Source organism: Amblyomma americanum, chromosome 1 (assembly GCF_052857255.1).
Source record: "Amblyomma americanum isolate KBUSLIRL-KWMA chromosome 1, ASM5285725v1, whole genome shotgun sequence".
Lineage (NCBI taxonomy): Eukaryota > Metazoa > Arthropoda > Arachnida > Ixodida > Ixodidae > Amblyomma > Amblyomma americanum.
Genome location: NC_135497.1, coordinates 65,566,266 through 65,584,461, shown reverse-complemented (window position 1 = coordinate 65,584,461; position 18,196 = coordinate 65,566,266). Strand labels below are relative to the sequence as shown.

Genomic DNA, 18,196 nt, shown 5'->3' with positions numbered 1-18,196 from the left:
AAACCTCAGTGCACAGACAGAAGTTGCCGAAGGGGCTGCTGCCTATCAAGGGCGCGTATGAGACGAATGCTCTGCGACTTAGTCGTTTCAGTACGGACTTAACTGCGTGCATGCAAAGAACTGAAATCGATTCTAAGCAGATCACGGAGTGGAACGCTCCAGTGTTCTACGCGCATTGCCTTACGTATGATGGAGGACGTTTGTTAGGCACTCGTTTTTTACGAGAAGCGACGCGGACGTGGCTGGTGCAAAATAAAAAAAATACGGCAAGTGTTCTTTCCGACGTGTGTTGCGTGATCGCGCCGCAGGCCAAACATGAGCGAATCTATAGGAAGTGCATGCGTGGCGCCAGAGCACCACAACGCACCGCGTCAGTGGAACACGCCGCATCCGACACCGCCAGCCTTATTCACGGCATCGGGTCTCGACCTTTCGCTTCTTTGCAGCGAGCCTGCACTCATCGGTCCGGCTAATGCAGAGGCATAATTAAAGTGACCAGACGTCCCGATATAGGCCGGACAGTCCCGCTTTTGCAGTCATAGTCCTGGTGTCCCACCGAGGTCCTTGTGGGACGGCGTTTTGTCCCGCTTTGGCTTTCCCGAACGAAGCTTTGGTTGATAATTAGCTCTCAAGATCATCTCCTTTGAAACATGCCGGTGCGAGCAACGCGAGCAAGTTATTTTCCTTTTTCTGCTTTCCAAATCGCATGTTTTCGGAACGGCCTAGAAAGACACCTTGTCTCCATCACTAGCGGCTTTATCCGCTCTATCCATCACAGTACGGCAGCACCACCTGACCAACGTTTCACCTTACCGTGGCCTCCACAAACTCGCGTTACAGCCTTTTAGAACACTTTACTCGCGTCTGCTTGCATGGCTGGCTGGATACTGGATAGGCCGGGCAAGGCTTGCCTCTGTGCTGGCTCGGAGCCCTGCGTTGTCCAGCGAGCCGGAGCCATAATAAAATTATAAAATTCAAATGTCCCGATTTGTTGACGGCGCCTCGTAGTGCCTTTGTCAGCATTGTTTTTTGGGTTTTTGGCTTGTTTCGTCGTCTTGCCGGTGACAATGCCGAAATGCAAGAGCAAAATCACGGAACAGCTGGGAAAAGAGTACCCGTTCATCAAGAAAACTAAGTCAGAGGCGGATGTGCGCTGTGATGCATGTGGGGAAGACTTTTCAGTCGCTCACGGTGGACGTTCGGATATAGTAAAACACATCAGCTCTGTCAAGCACAAGCAAAGTGTGTCGGCTGCTGCTAGTTCCAGTGCAGTAACCCGGTTTTCAGATAGGAACGTGCCGGGTAAAAGGAGCTCCAACTTGCTGCATCAGAGGGTGTATTCGCTATCCACACGATCGCTCACAACCATAGCTTCCGATCAATGGACTGCACTTCAAAGCTTCTGCAGAAATTGTTCACCGAAAAATTTTCCTGCGCTCGCACAAAGGCAGAAGAGATAGCTTTGAACGTGCTTGCTCCGTCTGCAGACGAAGAATTGAAGACTGACCTGCAGGAGGCTAAATTTATCTCAGTGTTCTGTGATGCTTCCAACAACAAGAATTTGAAGGTGCTCCCGATAATGGTGTGCTATTTCACCGCTGCTGCAGGAGTGCAAACGAAGCTCCTTAAGATTGACACCTTGCCAGGTGAGACTTAGCTGGGGTGCGCCAATATATAATGGACGCACTCGAAGCCAACCAAGTTACACCAAAGCTGGTTGCTTTCAGTGCGACAACGCAAATTGCAACTTTGATGGTGCTGCGCGGAACGCGAAGAACAATGTGTTCTCGAGATTGCAAGATTCTATGGATCACAAGATCCTTGCAATTGGCTGCGCTGCGCACATAGTGCACAGCACCGTTCAGACTGCTGCAGATTGCCTGCCATTGGATATTGAGGCCGTGATTGGGAAACTCTACTCGTACTTTTACATTTACACGGTTAGGGTGGACTCTTTCAAAGAATTTTGTGATTTTGTCTCAGTGGAGTAGCAGCGCCTTCTGGTCTATAGCAAGACCAGGTGGTTGGCATTGATGCCAGCAGTTGAGAGGGTCCTAAAGCTCTATCCAGCTTTAAAGGCATATTTTTTGTCGATAGACAAGTGTCCGTCTCATATCAAGTCGTTTTTTCGAAGACCTATGTGGAGAGTTCTGGCTCTATTTTCTGCATAGTCAAGCTGCTATATTTGAAGCTACTGTACTCCAAATTGAAGGAGACACGAAGACAGCTGTGCAAGTCTACAGCGCCTTAATCCAGCTGCAGACAAAAGTGCGAGAAAGATTTGAGCAATCATTTCCGCCATCAAGTGTGCGCTAAAGGGAAACAAAGCTCCAAGAACAGAGACAAGTTCGAAGAGAACAGGTTGTGGATACTGTGGTGAAGTTTTATGCAACCTGCCCGTCATACCTCGACCGATGGTGCTAGCAGTTTGATGAAGTCAGAAGCCTTCTATGGGTCTCGCTTGGGTCATCCCCATGCTGGGGATGACGTGCAGAAAACTGCAGAACTCATAACTTCAGAGTTCAATAATGTCACTGTTGATGAGAATGCCATGTTTGATGAAATCAATAATGTTTCACATTATGTGACCGCTGAAAAAATTAAGGAATGGAAGGCGCAGAAAGTATCTGTTGGGGAACGCTGGGTAGAGATTCTCGGGCACTTCGAGAAAAATAATGTGCCTTGTGAGAACTTGATGACCGTGCTGGAATATTGCATGTGCCTGCCAGGTACAAATACACCGGTAGAGAGGGTGTTTTCTCTCATGAACAAGATATGGACCGCAGAGAAGACGCAGCTTAAAGTGGCGACATTAAAATCCATGCTTTGTGCTGAATAAATATAAGCATGACGTTGCGAGCAATACTTTGCGCATCTTTGCAAAAAGGAACATTTGCTAAAGAAAATACATTCTAACCAGAAGTATTACAGAAGGAGAAACTTTTCGCACAGGTTTATTTAGAAAAACGAAAATGGCTTTTGCATGTTTGAAATAAAAATGTATGATTGAATGCTCTCTTCGTGCCTACCTACCTGCCTGCCTACCCCGCCCCCCCCCCCCCCCCCGCCCCCCCCCCCCCCTCCCGTCCCACTTTGGGTTCCATAGAATATGGTCACATTAGGCATAATGGCACGCTTAGTATGCGCTTAGCATTAATCAGGAGACATGAACTATACTCGTCTTGCCAACTTAATAGCTTTAGGGGCTAACCTCGGTCGCCCGATATGTGTGCCAGTATCAGCAAGTATGACAGTATTCCGTACGCACTGTCCTTAACCCAAGCCTAGAGTAGCATGCTATGCAAACAACCATGCCGGCCTCTCCTGTATGCATTAAAGTCTCTCCTCTCTCTCTTACCCCAAGCAGAAACGGCAGTGTCGTTCGTGTGGAACTCTCTTTTCTCGCTCGTAAACTGCCATTTTGAGTACATTTTTTTTTTGGAACACACCTTGAGACCGTCTTCCGCAATCGTTGTTTTTCACAGAGCCGCCAGGAACGAGGCTACAATAGACTACACTACTCGAGAGAAAAAAAAAAAAAAAAACGACGGGACTTTGGGGTACGGCGCTTCTCCTGAAAGAATATTTATCCGCACACGAGGTAGGCGCTTGTATTTCAAGCTTGAAGCCAAACCAGGCAGTGAGGATAAACTCGTATAAGACAGCATTTCTCCCTATAGTAAACGCTATCCATTTTCGCGCGTGCAGCAGCGGTGCATTCCGGGCAGGTCTGAACGCTTTCACTCTGCCGCCGGAAATCCCGGATAAAAAGTGCATAATGAGTCACTCGCCGAGCCGCTCGGCCGGGCGAGCAAAGGCGGCGGCGGGGCCACCCGTGTGACAGCGACGCCGGGTCGCGGGGCCAGACGCTGACTTGCGCCAGCCCGGCGTCGCGTCGGGCCGGCTCCTCTGCGCACCCGAGCGGCGAGACTTTCAAAGTGGGCGCCGCACCAGCCGCTCCTCACAACGTTCGGTTGGCCGAACGCGAAATCGTCCTGGAATTGTATTTCCCTGTCGGCCGCATACCCGACGCCGGCTTCGTTCTGTGTGTGAAACGAGAAAACGCGGGGCCGCCTCTTTCTCTCCTTGCGCCGGAGTGCTCTGTTTCTTCCGGGCCCGAATGTCAGAGGGCCCCTCCCCGGGGAATTCCTGCTTCGCCTGCGAAAATATGATCGGCCTTTCCCGCCCATCGCTGCCAACTCAGCTCCCTCACTGCCGCTCCACTTGGCCCCGGTGAAGGCGCGCGCGGCTGTTTGCCTTTGTCGGGCGATACTTGAAAATGCCGGCGGGGGGAAAGGTGCCGGGCGCCAGAACTTTTGCTCCGGCTGCGATGGATTGGAGGGGCACCGTGCGAAGACAAACGGGCGAGGGTGCCCAGCTGGGCCAGATTTTATGCGCGCTTAGGAACGCTTAAGAAGCACTTCGGCGCGCCCCACTATTTCTCCCGGAAAAGAAAAAAAAACTGCGGAGAGGGCAGCGCCGACGTGTTCACTTCACCGACCCGCCCGAACGCCTCGTGGGGTTGAGGCTGCGGCCATGTCAGGCGAAAGAGTCACGAGGTATGTGCGTAGGGGCACGTGCGTATCTGCGTTGGCATTTTTAGTTTTCCCGTAAACAGCATGGCCAATCAAGAAACCCTGAAGGATTGTTGCAAGTGGTGATAAAGATCACTGATCAGAGCCGCCGCGGTGGCTGAGTGGTTATGGCGCTCGGCTGCTGGCACGAAAGACGCGGGTTCGATCCTGGCCGCGGCGGTCCAATTTCGATGGAGGCGAAATTCTAGAGGCCCGTGTACTGTGCGATGTCAGTGCACGTTAAACAACCCCAGGTGGTCGAAATTTCCGGAGCCCTTCACTACGGCGTCTCTCATAGCCTGAGTCGCTTTGGGACGTTGAACCCCCATCAACCAAACCAAACCAACGATCACTGATCAGGAAAGGCTTCACACCGAGTGAAACTAACTGCACGAAATCAAGCTTCGGATATCCGATGGAGACTGCCCATCAAGTAGACACACTGACATACCAGGTGTTTCGGAGAAGTCCGCCACTTATTTTTAAAAAAAGCCTTTTCTTAGGTACGGCTATGGCGTTTCTGGCACAGTAATATCAGTGTTGGCGGTCATCAGAAAACTGGTGTATGGCGTTAACTAATAAATTAGTTAACTAAATTTAAAGTTAACTTTTTGACTATTATAGTTAGGCGCGCCTTGCTGTAATCAGAGGTTTTTTAGCTGACTATTAGTAATCGACATATCACTTTTTATTTTACCAAAAACATAATTTCCGATGGTTGCTGTGGCCCATCAAACTCTGGCCCATTTCTCGCGCAATCCGAAAATCCCACGGCAAGCGCTCAGCGACGTTCATCAGATATCGTCACTCCGTAGAGCAGGTGCCGCATGGTCCTTCTCTGCCACGCTTCGGCTGGCACAGCGAGCAGCTGTTCCCTGTGGAGGTTACTAGGGCAACTGTACGTACAAGAGACCACCATTATTGCAGTAACCATTCAAATTTCTTCCTCGAACGTGCCCTCACTCAGACTGCCTATATTTTTAAGCAAGAAATGATTTTAGCTCCTGTCGTCGGCACGCCGCGGGTGACCTTGGAGCCAGAACAGAGGAGAACACAGAGGCGAACCTAAACGAACTTTGGCGAAGCTTTCAGCCCGCTGCCACAGGAACAGCGCATGCGTCAACAACAACGTCGTCGTGGTCCTGTGGTGGGCGAAGCTATCACGCGGCGCAAAGGAGCCTAAGTCCTTGCGTGCAACCCGAGAGGCGCACACGCAGTCTTGGTGGCACTTGATAAGCGAGGCGACAGTGCCGCGTGAGTTTCCGTCTCTGCACAGTGAGGGCGACCCTAGAACATAGGTTGTTTAGGGCCATTTATCAGCACAGGCAGCAACCAGCCCCAATTTGTTGTTCTTCGGCGTGGTGGTCGGCGCAGGCGATGACGGCGGCGCCCGGCCGCAGCGAATGTCCCAGCATTCGGTGCAGCACGTGGTGGCACCATCCCCTCTTCGACACGTGGCAGGCGTTGGTCGTCATACGTAAAAAGTGACAAAGAAATCCGGGCGCTCTCTCACTAGTGTGAAGAAAAGCTTAAGGGAAGAAAAGTGGCTGATGAGGACGCTCCCCGAGACTCACGTGTGGCTATCAGTATCTATAGGGCCGCCCTAGATTACGGTACGCCTTACCTGCAGTGTATTTCATGCTTACACCGACTCTCGAGACCGCGCCGGGCGCGTTTCGATTAAAGCGAAACGCAAAAATCGCCCGTGTAATGTGCGATGTCGGTGCATGTTAAAGATCCTCAGGGGTCGAAATTATTCCGGAGCCCTCCACTACGGCACCTCTTTCTCTCTTTCCTCTTTCACTATCACCTTCCCTTCCTTCACGGCGCGGTTGAGCTGTCCACTCTGAAGTGAGAAAGTTACTGCGCCATTTTTTTTCCTCAAAAACCACAATTTCTTTTTAAACTCTCGACGACGAGACAGCCTGTGAATTTTTTTTGTACCACCTCACAGAGGTAATAGTTGAGGCGAGATCTTCAAAATTCTCGCTTCGTAAACTGCGATATTTTGAATTGTGACTCACTGTAGCTCATAAGAAGTGTTTTCTGCAGTGTGGAGACCGCAATTCAGCGTACTGTGTTGGACAAACTGTTCTTGCTCTCGTAGAACAGTTGGGGACGCTGGCTCAAACATGGTGCAAGAAAGTTGTCACGTGAGTCGGCTTACCAAGTAGGACTGCCCTCCTATTTGCTAATTCCCTCGGGTGCGCATCCCAATACATGTGGTCTAGCCGGGCCACTTGAATCTCTTGAAAGGTTTCGGTAGGAGTTTTATGGAAGCATACATTGGAGGCCTCGCACTCAACGGAGGCAACAAACCGGAGTTGTCTTTACCGGCGGAATAGCGCTAACTTTGTAAGCATTTGCTTCACCTTGTGGACACAACGCCTCGATTGAATGGACTACAAGCGGGACGACTTCGGATGTTCCACTTTCGCTATCAATCTAACGTTTGAAAGAAAAAAACAAAGAAATTTGCATATTGATCAACAGAAAAGTCCATCCGTGGTTATGCCAAATATCGCGCAATGTGGTCGGGAGAAATCGATAACGCGCGCGCTATTTAAGGATTCCACCTCAAGGCTATGGTGCTCAGTATTGATCCTGCTGGCCTGTGCGGTCGTCCCACTAGCCTCGTTGGTGAGGGTGGAGATAAACCATAACGCGGACATGACGACCAGCGCGGAAGCGGCTAGGCCTCGGGCACCAAGGACACCCTAATGACTGTCAGGCACCGCCACAACTTACTGGTTACAGTTACAGTGCATGCGGTGCCGTGCAAACCCTGTCCTTGGGCGCACATAATGCAAAGTTAAATATTGGGGATGATCATGAGCTGCTAGTGTTACTGGTATATCTATAACGAACCTCTGGTGCTTTTCGGGTTGCTGATAAGAGCAGAAATCCTCGTGACACACAGCTTTCGTGCTTATTAAGTTACAGGGAGCAAATATTCTTGTATTGTGTGACAGCTTCTTAAACAGTCTTTTTTTTTTTGCTTTGATTTTCTTGCCGCACTAAAGGCTAAGCCGCTGTTTTTTACGCTCATTGTTTTATAAATGTCACTGCGGGTTCGCATTGCGGGTTCGCATTCTTCAAGAGAGGGGAATAATTTACAGCCTACGTCACACGATTATTAAAGAAAACGTTAGTGATTTCGATTCTACATGTGATGTACTGCCACAAAAACACTAAAAGCTTAGCTGTGCATTTTAAGAAATTAGTGACTATTCGCTTCTTCAGCTTAGTATAAATAGGTGCGAGTTGATGTTGCTTTCACTACCGGAACCTTTCTCAGGACTTCGGGCCTAAAAGTGACCCGGGCTGCCGGCACATTACTTGAAACGTGCTCTTCTAAGTTGTTGCTTTGAACTTACTTGGATCATGGAGTACATAGGCTTATATGCAGCACATCTCTATTGAAAGCTGCAGTGATCCCGAAAAACGCTTCAGTCAACGAAGGGAGTCCGTTAGGAGAGCAACGTCCAAAGAAAAGTTTCTGCCAAGAGCCGGATACATCACTTCTTCACGACTCCCGTGTCTGGCTAGCATGTTCCTGATTAGGCTGCGGGGGCACCAGCAGCGAAAAAGTGTGGCTAGAGAAGGACTGGATAACGCGGATGTTACTAATATAGGACAAAGGAAGTTGCTCGTGCAATGAGCAGTACTCTAGGGGTCAATCACTGCGGACAGCTCAAACCCCTTTTTTATTCACCGGTGCGTGGAAAGGGCCAGAGAAAGGAGTGAGATATGAGAAAGCCATAACGCTGTTATGAAATGCGGGGAACTTTTCTATCGCAAACGAGGCTATCGAGAAACACGGGCTTCATGGTGCTCTGCTCCTGTTTCTTGTAGCGTCTGAAACGATTCCGACCGCAGGATTGCCTCTCTGTTCACACTGAGGGTGAAATATTGTATAATGCAGCACTCCAGTGTTTCCAGGCTTCATACGTGACCTTCTTCTGACAAGAGTATACAAATATTTCAGTCGCGTGACAGTGCGCTGCGCGTCTCCGGAGGACCGCTATCTCTGGCGACATCTTCCCCTTGTGGGACCCCGGAGGCGCTCAAACAAGACTCTGTATCGGGTGTCGTCAGGTGTCGGGGGCCAAGGCTCATAGGGGTCCGAAGGCCGACAGCCTAGCCGTCAGCTTTATTCCCACGGCCGACAAGCACGCAAGTGGTCAAGCACATCCCCGCGAGATTGACAGTGGCGCCGGCCGGAGGAGGGAAGGCCCAATCCGGTGGGAAAATGCTCGGGAAGACGGGGAATGCCGCAGTCGCCGGCGCTGAGAAAAGAGGGCGAGGGAGACGCTCAAGCCTGGAAAGAAGGATCGCCCGAATGGACGGGAAAAAGCGAGGAAAGTTGGTCAGTGGGGTGACGAGGGAGACCCGAGACGACGTCATTGGCGAGTCGGTCCTCCGGCGACCGAAGCGCCCAGGCCATCTGGGAAGAAGATAAGCCTGAGCGAACGAACAAGATCCACTCAGCTGCTCCTCCGTTCCTTCTGACGAAGACTCCGGCGCCAAAGGAGCAGCATATAAGCTTGGGCACCTCAGCCTCTGAACCATGTACTCGAGAATATGTAATTCTTGAATATATCTGTTTTGTTCCAACTGAGTCTCGCGGTGGGCCTTTGTCTCTGCGTCCCGTGTGGACCCGCGCAATATGTGGGGTCATCACACTTGTTCATTTAGTAAATAAAGGTTATCAAAAGCAGTGAGAAAAGTTCGGCATTCGCGAAGTCTCCAACCTGTGCTCTTGAGCGCTTGGAATGAATAGGAGTCATTTCGGGGAGCGATATATCACAAACGCAGGGACAGTACCTTTCAGGAAGGAAAGGTAGCATTGAAAATTACGCGAAAAGTCTACTGGAACTTAATAATGAGAACACGGGAAGAACGGAGTGGCGCTGTGGCAGCCGCGCTTGACAAGTGCAGTGTCCGGCCCATAACAGCTGGTGCGACGAGGCTGTAGGCTGGCGGTGAGCGCATTCATGGGGTCTGGACGTGGGCCGGCGATATGAAAGCGTCATTAGGGGACGGCCGAGGTGCCGCCCCTCGTCGATACCCGAAGACAGCCGCCAGGGGGCGGCGCACGCGCGGCCGATGCCGGAACAGGGAGCCATCGCTGTTATGGGCACGGATCACGTAGCTGGGACCTTGCTTATTGCCCGGGAAATGACACATAAACAAGGCGTGCACGCCGGTCGATGGCGCTGCAGCAGAAAGTGATGGCCGCCGTGCGTCCTACGCCGGTCACGTCCCGAGCGTTGGGCGGCGAAAATTAACAAGACTGAACACAGTACGGACGTGCTCCCGGGACCCCCGGCCGCTTCCCGTTCCCGGACTGACCGACGGGGGTCACTGCGAGCGCCGGGCCGGAGACACCGCTGTGGCCCGCAGCGTCGTGTAGGAACGTGTCGCCGGGGGTTATCGCCTAACTCAGAAAAATGACGCAACGAAAGTCAATCTTTTGACCGGCACCAATCGTTTACACCGGTGGGACACGAAACGGAACGCGCTACGTCGCACGCAAAAAAAAAGCCTCCGTTCGAGAGCCAAACCTTGGGATGCAATAAGGTGCAAGAATTTTCGTGATCTAAAGCGACTACTGGCGGCAACAGGCGGTATGAGGGCATTTAGGACTATCAAAGGTCACGGCTGGGATTGCCCGTGTAATGTTTGAAATTTTGAGATTACGGTTGGTTTTGCTATCTCGCGCCTTTTCCAGTACGCACGTAAAGAGGCGGCAAAGAAACCTTTCCTCGCGTAACCAGTGTCGCCGCTAGGCCCTGCCACCCAATTAGCGCTCAGTAAAAGGGATAACAAAGCGCGAAGAAAAAAAAAGAAACGCTGGCACGCCATTGTTCCTTCGATTTCATTTGAGATAACTTTAAGCCGCTGAGTCCCATTATCCTCGCAGAAATTGCGAACTGCGCTGCATGCTACCAAGGAAGAAGACGTCTGTTTTTCTTCCAAAAAAAAGACACCGAGGAAGCAGCATATATGTGCGGTAAACAACAAAAGCTGCATCCAAGAGCCTAAAGGAATTAATCTCCCTCAGCCTGCTACAGTGACTTGGCTTGCCACACTATCGATGATTCCTGAGGTCGTGATTTATGCGGCAGCGTTGGCGAAATAAACACGCCAAAACATGAAAAAGATGCGTGGCGCACCTTCTTGATCAGCCGCATGTGCCAAAGACAGCGGAGTGCCCTATGGGGAACCTGCGCTGCCAAAGTGGCACTGTAATTGCTCCATTCGGTGACTCAAAACTGCTTTTGTCAGCCGCTTGGGCCGCTGCAAACGCGAGAACACATTCTGCGCGATTAGATACCCGCGTTTGGCTGACAGCATTCATTGCCTAGCTTCTCTCGGCGTAGCCCAGACAGCTGACTCACGGCACGTGCGCCTTCAACAGAGCGAGGAGACTCACGCCAATAAGCGCCTGAAGGTGGCGCGGAAAAGTACTAAGAGTACTACCCAAAACTGCTTGCTCATCTCGCTAGGCAGTGTGTTATGGCGCTGCAATCGGCACCGCAAACTTCAGCGCAAGTTCCCCATTGAGACATCGACTCGCATTTTACACCACTGTGTTGGTCATACGAAGCATATGGAAACAGTGGCATGTTAAGCGAGTTTATGAGCGAGCTGGTTTTCTATGATGCTTACGAAACAGCACAATGGAGCGTCTACTCGTGTCTACTATATGCGTAGCGCGCCAAATAAACCCCACTTGTTAGTTCGACGCTCCGTTGTGTCCCTTTTTACTCTCCCCTGCGCTCTCGTCTTTGGCCTTGTACCGTTGCGCTGTTTCATAAACATAAACCAACCTGCCAACCGTTCTCAATTCATGCTATTCATCCCTATCTATGATTCGCCGCGCCGACTTGCTGCTACTGTATTTGACTGTGGGGCCGAGCATTTTTCTTTTGAGTTCCTTTTTTCTGCCCGTTATACTCTATGCATCTGACGATGCACAATACACAAACGGGACGTTTTTACTTTCTGAGGGGTCATCCCACTATGCCATTTACTGCCTGACAGTGAGGATACTGAAGCGGCCCAGCATATATCGGGGCTAGGCACGACCCAGTTAATCTAGTTCGAGAGCATGGCGCCTTGAACCTCCACCAAACGTTAAGAGGCGGCAAGCCGAAAGACACGAGAGCATGACTCAAGGCGAATGAATGTGTTAGTGTCTGCGGGCCTAGCGTAAGCGCTTCGCCTCGCACCATTGCGTGCTTAATCGTCTTCTCCTGTGACAGTGTGAACGTTTAGGACTGACAATAGGCCAACAGTGATAAGCTGCTAGCCGAACTTTATGCCTCGGCGGCAAAAAAAGAATATAATTTTAGCCGTTTTATAAGAAAACTGCTTGATAAAGACTACCAACCACAATAATAATAATAATAATAATAATAATAATAATAATAATAATAATAATAATAATAATAATAATAATAATAATAATAATAATAATAATAATTGGTTTTGGGGGAAAGGAAATGGCGCAGTATCTGTCTCATATATCGGCGGACACCTGAACCGCGCCGTAAGGGAAGGGATAAAGGAGGGAGTGAAAGAAGAAAGGAAGAAAAAGATGCCGTAGTGGAGGGCTCCGAAATAATTTCCACCACCTGGCGATCTTTAACGTGCACTGACATCGCACAGCACACGGGCGCCTTAGCGTTTTGCCTCCATAAAAACGCAGCCGCCGCGGTCGGGTTCGAAGCCGGGAGCTCCGGATCAGTAGCCGAGCGCTCTAACCACTGAGCCACCGCGGCGGCTTCGAACCACAAGTGAGCGATAAGTTTTACGTTCCTGTTTCGCGGTGAATAACTTGAAAGCTAATCTTCTGTTGGTTTAGGTGAGGGCAACTAATAACGTTATAAAATATTTCACAATAGCATGTGCAGGCGTGCGTCATTTCGCCGGATTTTACGTTTGCGTCTCCATTCTATAGGGCTCCTGTCATAACGACGGTGATGATTGGTCAATCTGCCTCCTTTCTTTTACTCTGTTAACTTGTGAAACGAGGGCTACATTGACACGCACAAAAAGATAGGACGACAAGGACAGGCGCCAACTTAAAACTGTTTATTACACCACGGGCCGTATTACGAAACAATCAAATCTCAAACTTGTCAGAAACATATCCATTAGCTCCGCTCCTATGCGTCGGCCGTAGCCGGCGGCCATATGCTTTTTTCCGTCATGGGTGGCTGCAGATTAAAGTCACGGATGTGGCAGAAGTGATGACGTTACAAACCTAAGCATGCAGGTGCAAACTGATTACATTTTGAGCCGCCGCGGTGGCTGAGTGGTTATGGCGCTCGAGCTGCCGGTTCGAAAGACGCGGGTTCGATCCCGACCGCGGCGGTCGAATTTCGAAGGAGGCGAAATTCTAGAGGCCCGTGTGCTGTGCGATGTCAGTGCACGTAAAAGAACCCCAGGTGGTCGAAATTTCTGGAGCCCTTCACTACGGCGTCCCTCATAGCCTGAGTCGCTTTGGAACGTTAAACCCCCATAAACCGTACCATTATTTTTTGATGTCCTTCGAGGCGGCCAATGTGACCGTTGCGATTGTGATAGAAAATGGCGGCGGCGTACGTGGCGACACGAGTGAGGCGGCTGCGCCGGCGCGAGCAACGGCGAAGGAGGGCGCACGAAGACGCGTTTGACTTGCCGGACGAGCTGTTTCGACTCCTTTTTCGACTGGAGAAGGAGACGGTGGAGTGGCTGTGCGACGAAGTCGCCGATGAACCGGGATGTGCGCGTGCGAGTGCGCTGTCGGTGCGGCGGCAGGTGCTGTGTGCACTGCGGCTCTTTGCCACCGGCGGCTTTCAAGCTGCCGTCGGTAACGAGGCGCACGTCGGCATCGCACAACCGACGGTGAGCAAGTGCATGCGGCGGGTGTCGGAGGCAATCTGCTAAGTTGGCGTGCAGAAGGGGCGGGTGCCCACGGTCATCTCCATGCCGCAGGTACATCGTGTAAACGAAACACGCTTATGCTGGAAAAGAACTTTATTTCTCCTCGCAAATCACACTTCGTGGTCGTCTTCTGTTTCCCAAGGGAACACAGACAAACACACATCACATACTGCAACATTTAAGCTTTTGACACACTTTTGTCATCGATCGTAAGCAGCGAGCAACCCACACTTCAACAGCTGTGTTCGTTGATATCGTGCCAAGCGCTCCTTGCAAGTTTTCTCGGCAGGCACGTAGCCTTCACTGCCTTCGTTCAGGTTTTTCTGCGTACTTAGGTCAACCGCACAGTAGCAAGATCTCAGACGCCGCGTAAAAAAGTTTAAAAAGGCGTGGAATCAGCTGTTTTTGTGCAATGCGGCTTGTCATACGACTTGCTGACGTTTTACCGCCGTCAGCACATCCCGCGGTAGCATAAGTTACTCCCCAGCAAATTTAATACCACAACTTCGTACGCTCCTTGTTTTGCTTATTATTTTCCAACTTTAAACCCAATGTTTTTGGCAAAATAAAATATTAGTTATTTTGATCGCTGCGCATTTTTTTCAGTCTTTTTACAAAAATTTAGCAGATTGTCGCTTGCCACGCTAATAAAGCTCTCGGGGCGCCGCCCTGCTGTAATTGGCTGATTCCTCGTTGCATCAAGCGGCGACGTCTCATCGTTTCGTCATTTTGACGTCGCTGTCAATAACTTTTGATTAGATTTGTGATTGTTCCGTAATACTACCCCATAGGAGCACAGTTATTTGCAAACACATGTTCATGTAAGCGGGATGGAAGTTGGCGCCTGTGCTAGTCGTCCTTTCTTTTCGTGTGTGTCAGTGCAGCGCCTTGTTTCACAAGTTAACACGAAGAACCAACTAGCCCCACAACATAGCTTACTTTTTACGCTGGTACCAATATTCTGGCCCCGTGGTTTACAATAACCGGCGCAGCCTCTTTCATTTCAGCAAACTAACCAACCATGAAGCAAGATTAAAAAATTTGGGTGGAAATGGACGACTGACGATTCAGGAAAGGCTGCCCTGCTCTTCTCAGCTCAGTGCAGTGAGCGTATGCTGCGTATGAGCGTAGCGTGCGCACAAGCATGAGGCCTAGAAAATGCAAAAAATAAGAACGCGGATTGATGTTGAGCCTGAGTAGAGCAACCAGAACGACTCGCAGACATGTTACTCACTCGAACACAGCTGTACTCGGCGCACTTTATGCACTTCATAGGTGCTCTCTTTATTTCGGAACCCGCAAGAAATATGGGAGTCAGAGAGCCGAAGCAATCGATACTACGGCCACAACCAGAATAAACTGCCAGTTAATAAAATCTTTAGTATCATTATGTGGAAAGGCCTAGACGCCGCACAGTAGCGTAAACCGTCGTTTATAGCTCCGGCAGTGATCGTTAAGGACTTTACAAACAGCCTTTACGAGCGTATACACCGGTGAAAACATTGTTAAAACGTCAGCGCATGGGTTCGCAAGGTCTCATTGCTTATCGTGACATATGCGTCAAGCAAAAAAGCTGGACTTGATCGCTAGCTCACGTTATTGCCGTGGCGCACGTTCTGCGACAGTATTTCCAGGATGTTTGCTTTCTCCCTGAAGTGCAGTGTTATTTTGCAAACTGCTAGCTAAGCGAACCGTACGAAAGCAACGTTAAAGATGCATAGCTGTCTAAACCGACCGTTGCGCACCGCTGCTTTCGCCGTTACAAAACAAAAACATCAAACAGGACGCATTTCTTGAATGCTTACAAGGGTGTGTCAGGGGCGACAGTAGCACGCATGACTGCCCTTTTCTTCACAGAAGAAAAAAAAATACCGAGAAGATCATTTCCAAAGGCATTCTTGTGTTGCAAGCTGGCCGAACAAACTGAAGCACAGGCGTAACAAATTGAACTGATTGAGAATTTAAAAAAGGCTTAAATTTAACAGCCCTTTTTAATAGATATCGCCATGTCGACGTATGTCGCTCAATAAAACAGTAGCAGAGTTGATGGTTCCGTACATACGTGAATTTATGGAAGGTAAAAGCTTATACCGGTAACTTCAGGTGATAAAATCTAGTTACGCAAAAACAACAGCAACTTTTCATCCAAAATATAGAAACCAGCATAAATGAACTCTGCCAGTGTAAGTATATGAAATAGCTTTTTTTTCTGTTATGCTGCTATGAGGCCCGCTCCGCTTATTCGATGACTGCGAAGAGAGCACCGGTGGCTCCGCGACTTGAAGCTGCCACGAGTGCCCCTCCCCTCGTGGTATTTCGAGAACCGAAGAAAACTCTCACAAACAAAAGCAACGTGTAAATTTCGTGTTGAAGTTAGCTCGACCAGACAGCAGTCATGTGACATCTCGGGAACTACATAGGGGAAAGAACCACATTTTCGAGACAATAGGCGACACAAAAGCACTTCCTCGAATGAAATAAGCATGAAACCGCTGCATTATGCATGGGGTTTCCAGTGGGACAGAAATACAAAAGATACGCAGCTGGGAAAACGGAGCGACATCTTGAAACTCCATAGCAAATTGTTGGCGGTTGCCCCGCCTCAGTGTGTTCCTCGAGTGCGGCGCACCAAAGCGTTCCGCCGCTTGCAATTCAAAATACGATGGCCGGTGTGCGCCGGTTGGATCTCAGGAGGAAAGCGGGAAGCTTCGGAAAACCCGGCGCTGGAAACGCTGCTGTTATCTGGGTGCGTCGCTTTTACGTTTTAATTTCTCTCGTAAAAGAAGGGAGAAAAATGTGTTTGCTAGGGGGCCTGATCGTTTTCTCTTTTCCGCAGGTTTGAGTCAGTTCTCTAAAAGAATTCTTTTTTTGTCGAAAGCACAGAGGCCCAAAAGAATCTCTTTGACTTCTTCCTCGAACGCCGAGAACGTCAAGCGCCACAAAGGCCAGGCATGTCGCGTGTATAAAGAGCCTTGTTCTAAGGCAGTTACCTTTTCCCCTTTGTCGTTACGCTGAAAAGAATAAAAATAGGCCATGTAGAAGGTTCCAGTGGGAATTTGTAGGCATTTGAAAAGATTTACGATTTACTGCCGCTTACCTTGAGTGGCTAAAGCGATGTACAATAAAAAATGTTGAATCTTGCAGACAATGCCAAATTTGGTTTTGGCTTGCTTACTCTTTCGACATCGACGCGTTCAATATCAAGCGGAAAGATGTGTTTAGAGGTGTGCCCTTCACTGGCAGCTATGAGTGCACCTTCACACTGTTTTAAGTTATTGAAATAAAAAAAATTGGTGTGTATACCGATACCTGCTTTTCAAAATATTTTGGTTGGGGTCAGCACTGCGTTTGACATACAACGGCGTTTGATACCACAGAGAACTAAAATTCGTGAGCACTAACTGCTCTTCTCTGTTTTCTTGTAGCTTGCATCTGTTTTCCCCTCTCGATTTGCTTTGCTTGCACCTGCTGTAAGCTATACACTTACTATATATATATATATATATATATATATATATATATATATATATATATATATATATATATATATATATATATATATATATATGAATTTATTATATTTAATTTTAGGAAAGAGAGAGAGAGATAAAACATTTATTATTGCATTGAAGTGTTCTACGAGTCAGGTAGGCGGACTCCTCAGTTCAGCACTCCGGTGGCTTGGGCGGATGCCTGGACCAGTCTGATGATGCGACACTGGTCCTCTTAATGTGCCTCTTAATTAACATCTTGTGAATGTTATTATTTTTTTGTTGTTAGATGGGGCGGGGGAGGGCCTCGCGCGAAGAAGTGATGGTCAACGCGGAGAAAGTGAGCATTGCCTTGGCGACGAAACGGGGTTGCGCGGCTTTCGGTCCCTCCCTCTTGAATAAAAACAGCTAAGAACCCCACAAGCAAACAGCACGAAAAGATCATTGTCTGTGCGAGGCACTCAAAGTCTCGAGTGGACGCGGGACGCGAAGAAGAAAAAGAGACCACAATAGCGAGCGCACATACCGCCTTGTTCGCAGCTAAAGAAACAGCAATAAAGAAAGTGACTGGCAACTTCAACGGCAGGTCGCTGCGTGAGTCCCGCCGCCAGCGCATACGGCGGGCTCGGTGGCCACGCACACTTCCCGCTCGTTGGCGCGGTGCACTTTATTCGCGGTCATAAATTGCGGTCGCCTTCTTGGTGGCAATCTTGTTGGCCCGTAAATCAGAGCATAAAGATAAGCCCACCCGCACGCTCGGCATGCGAGGCACGATGCTGGGACGCAGTGGCGACGATTCCAACGCGAGCGGGCGGCATCCCCGAGACGACATCGCCACCCGCCTAACTGACGCCTGTGTGGGTCGTGCATGGGGAGACACATGGACCCATAAATGCATAACGCCGTGCCTTCGCGTCTCAAGTGCCCCTAGATGGTGCCGCCGCCTTGGCTCAGGACATTATGACTGTGCACATGTTCGAATATTTGTAGCCACCTGTGCGACGCGGTAGCGCAAGACCTAGGCCCTTCAACGCTAAGTGCGAGGCCCTGTGTGGAAGGGTTCGAAGCCCCGTGGGCCGTTTTCGGTTATAGAATATCTGATACAGGTACCGTTTGAACGCAACATATGTTTGGAAATGTGGCGGAGTGCTTGAAGGTTGTTTCATTTCCGCCACCGGTTGGCCCGGTATCGCA

General features: G+C 49.7%; 1 protein-coding gene and 1 pseudogene across 1 annotated transcript in view; one reads left to right on the top strand and one right to left on the bottom strand.

The window, feature by feature from the left end:
- cpx (synaptic transmission protein complexin) overlaps positions 1–18,196 on the bottom strand; it is a 291,580-nt gene that overhangs the window by 259,201 nt on the left and 14,183 nt on the right.
- Positions 1,068–1,657, top strand: LOC144101300 (uncharacterized; annotated as a pseudogene).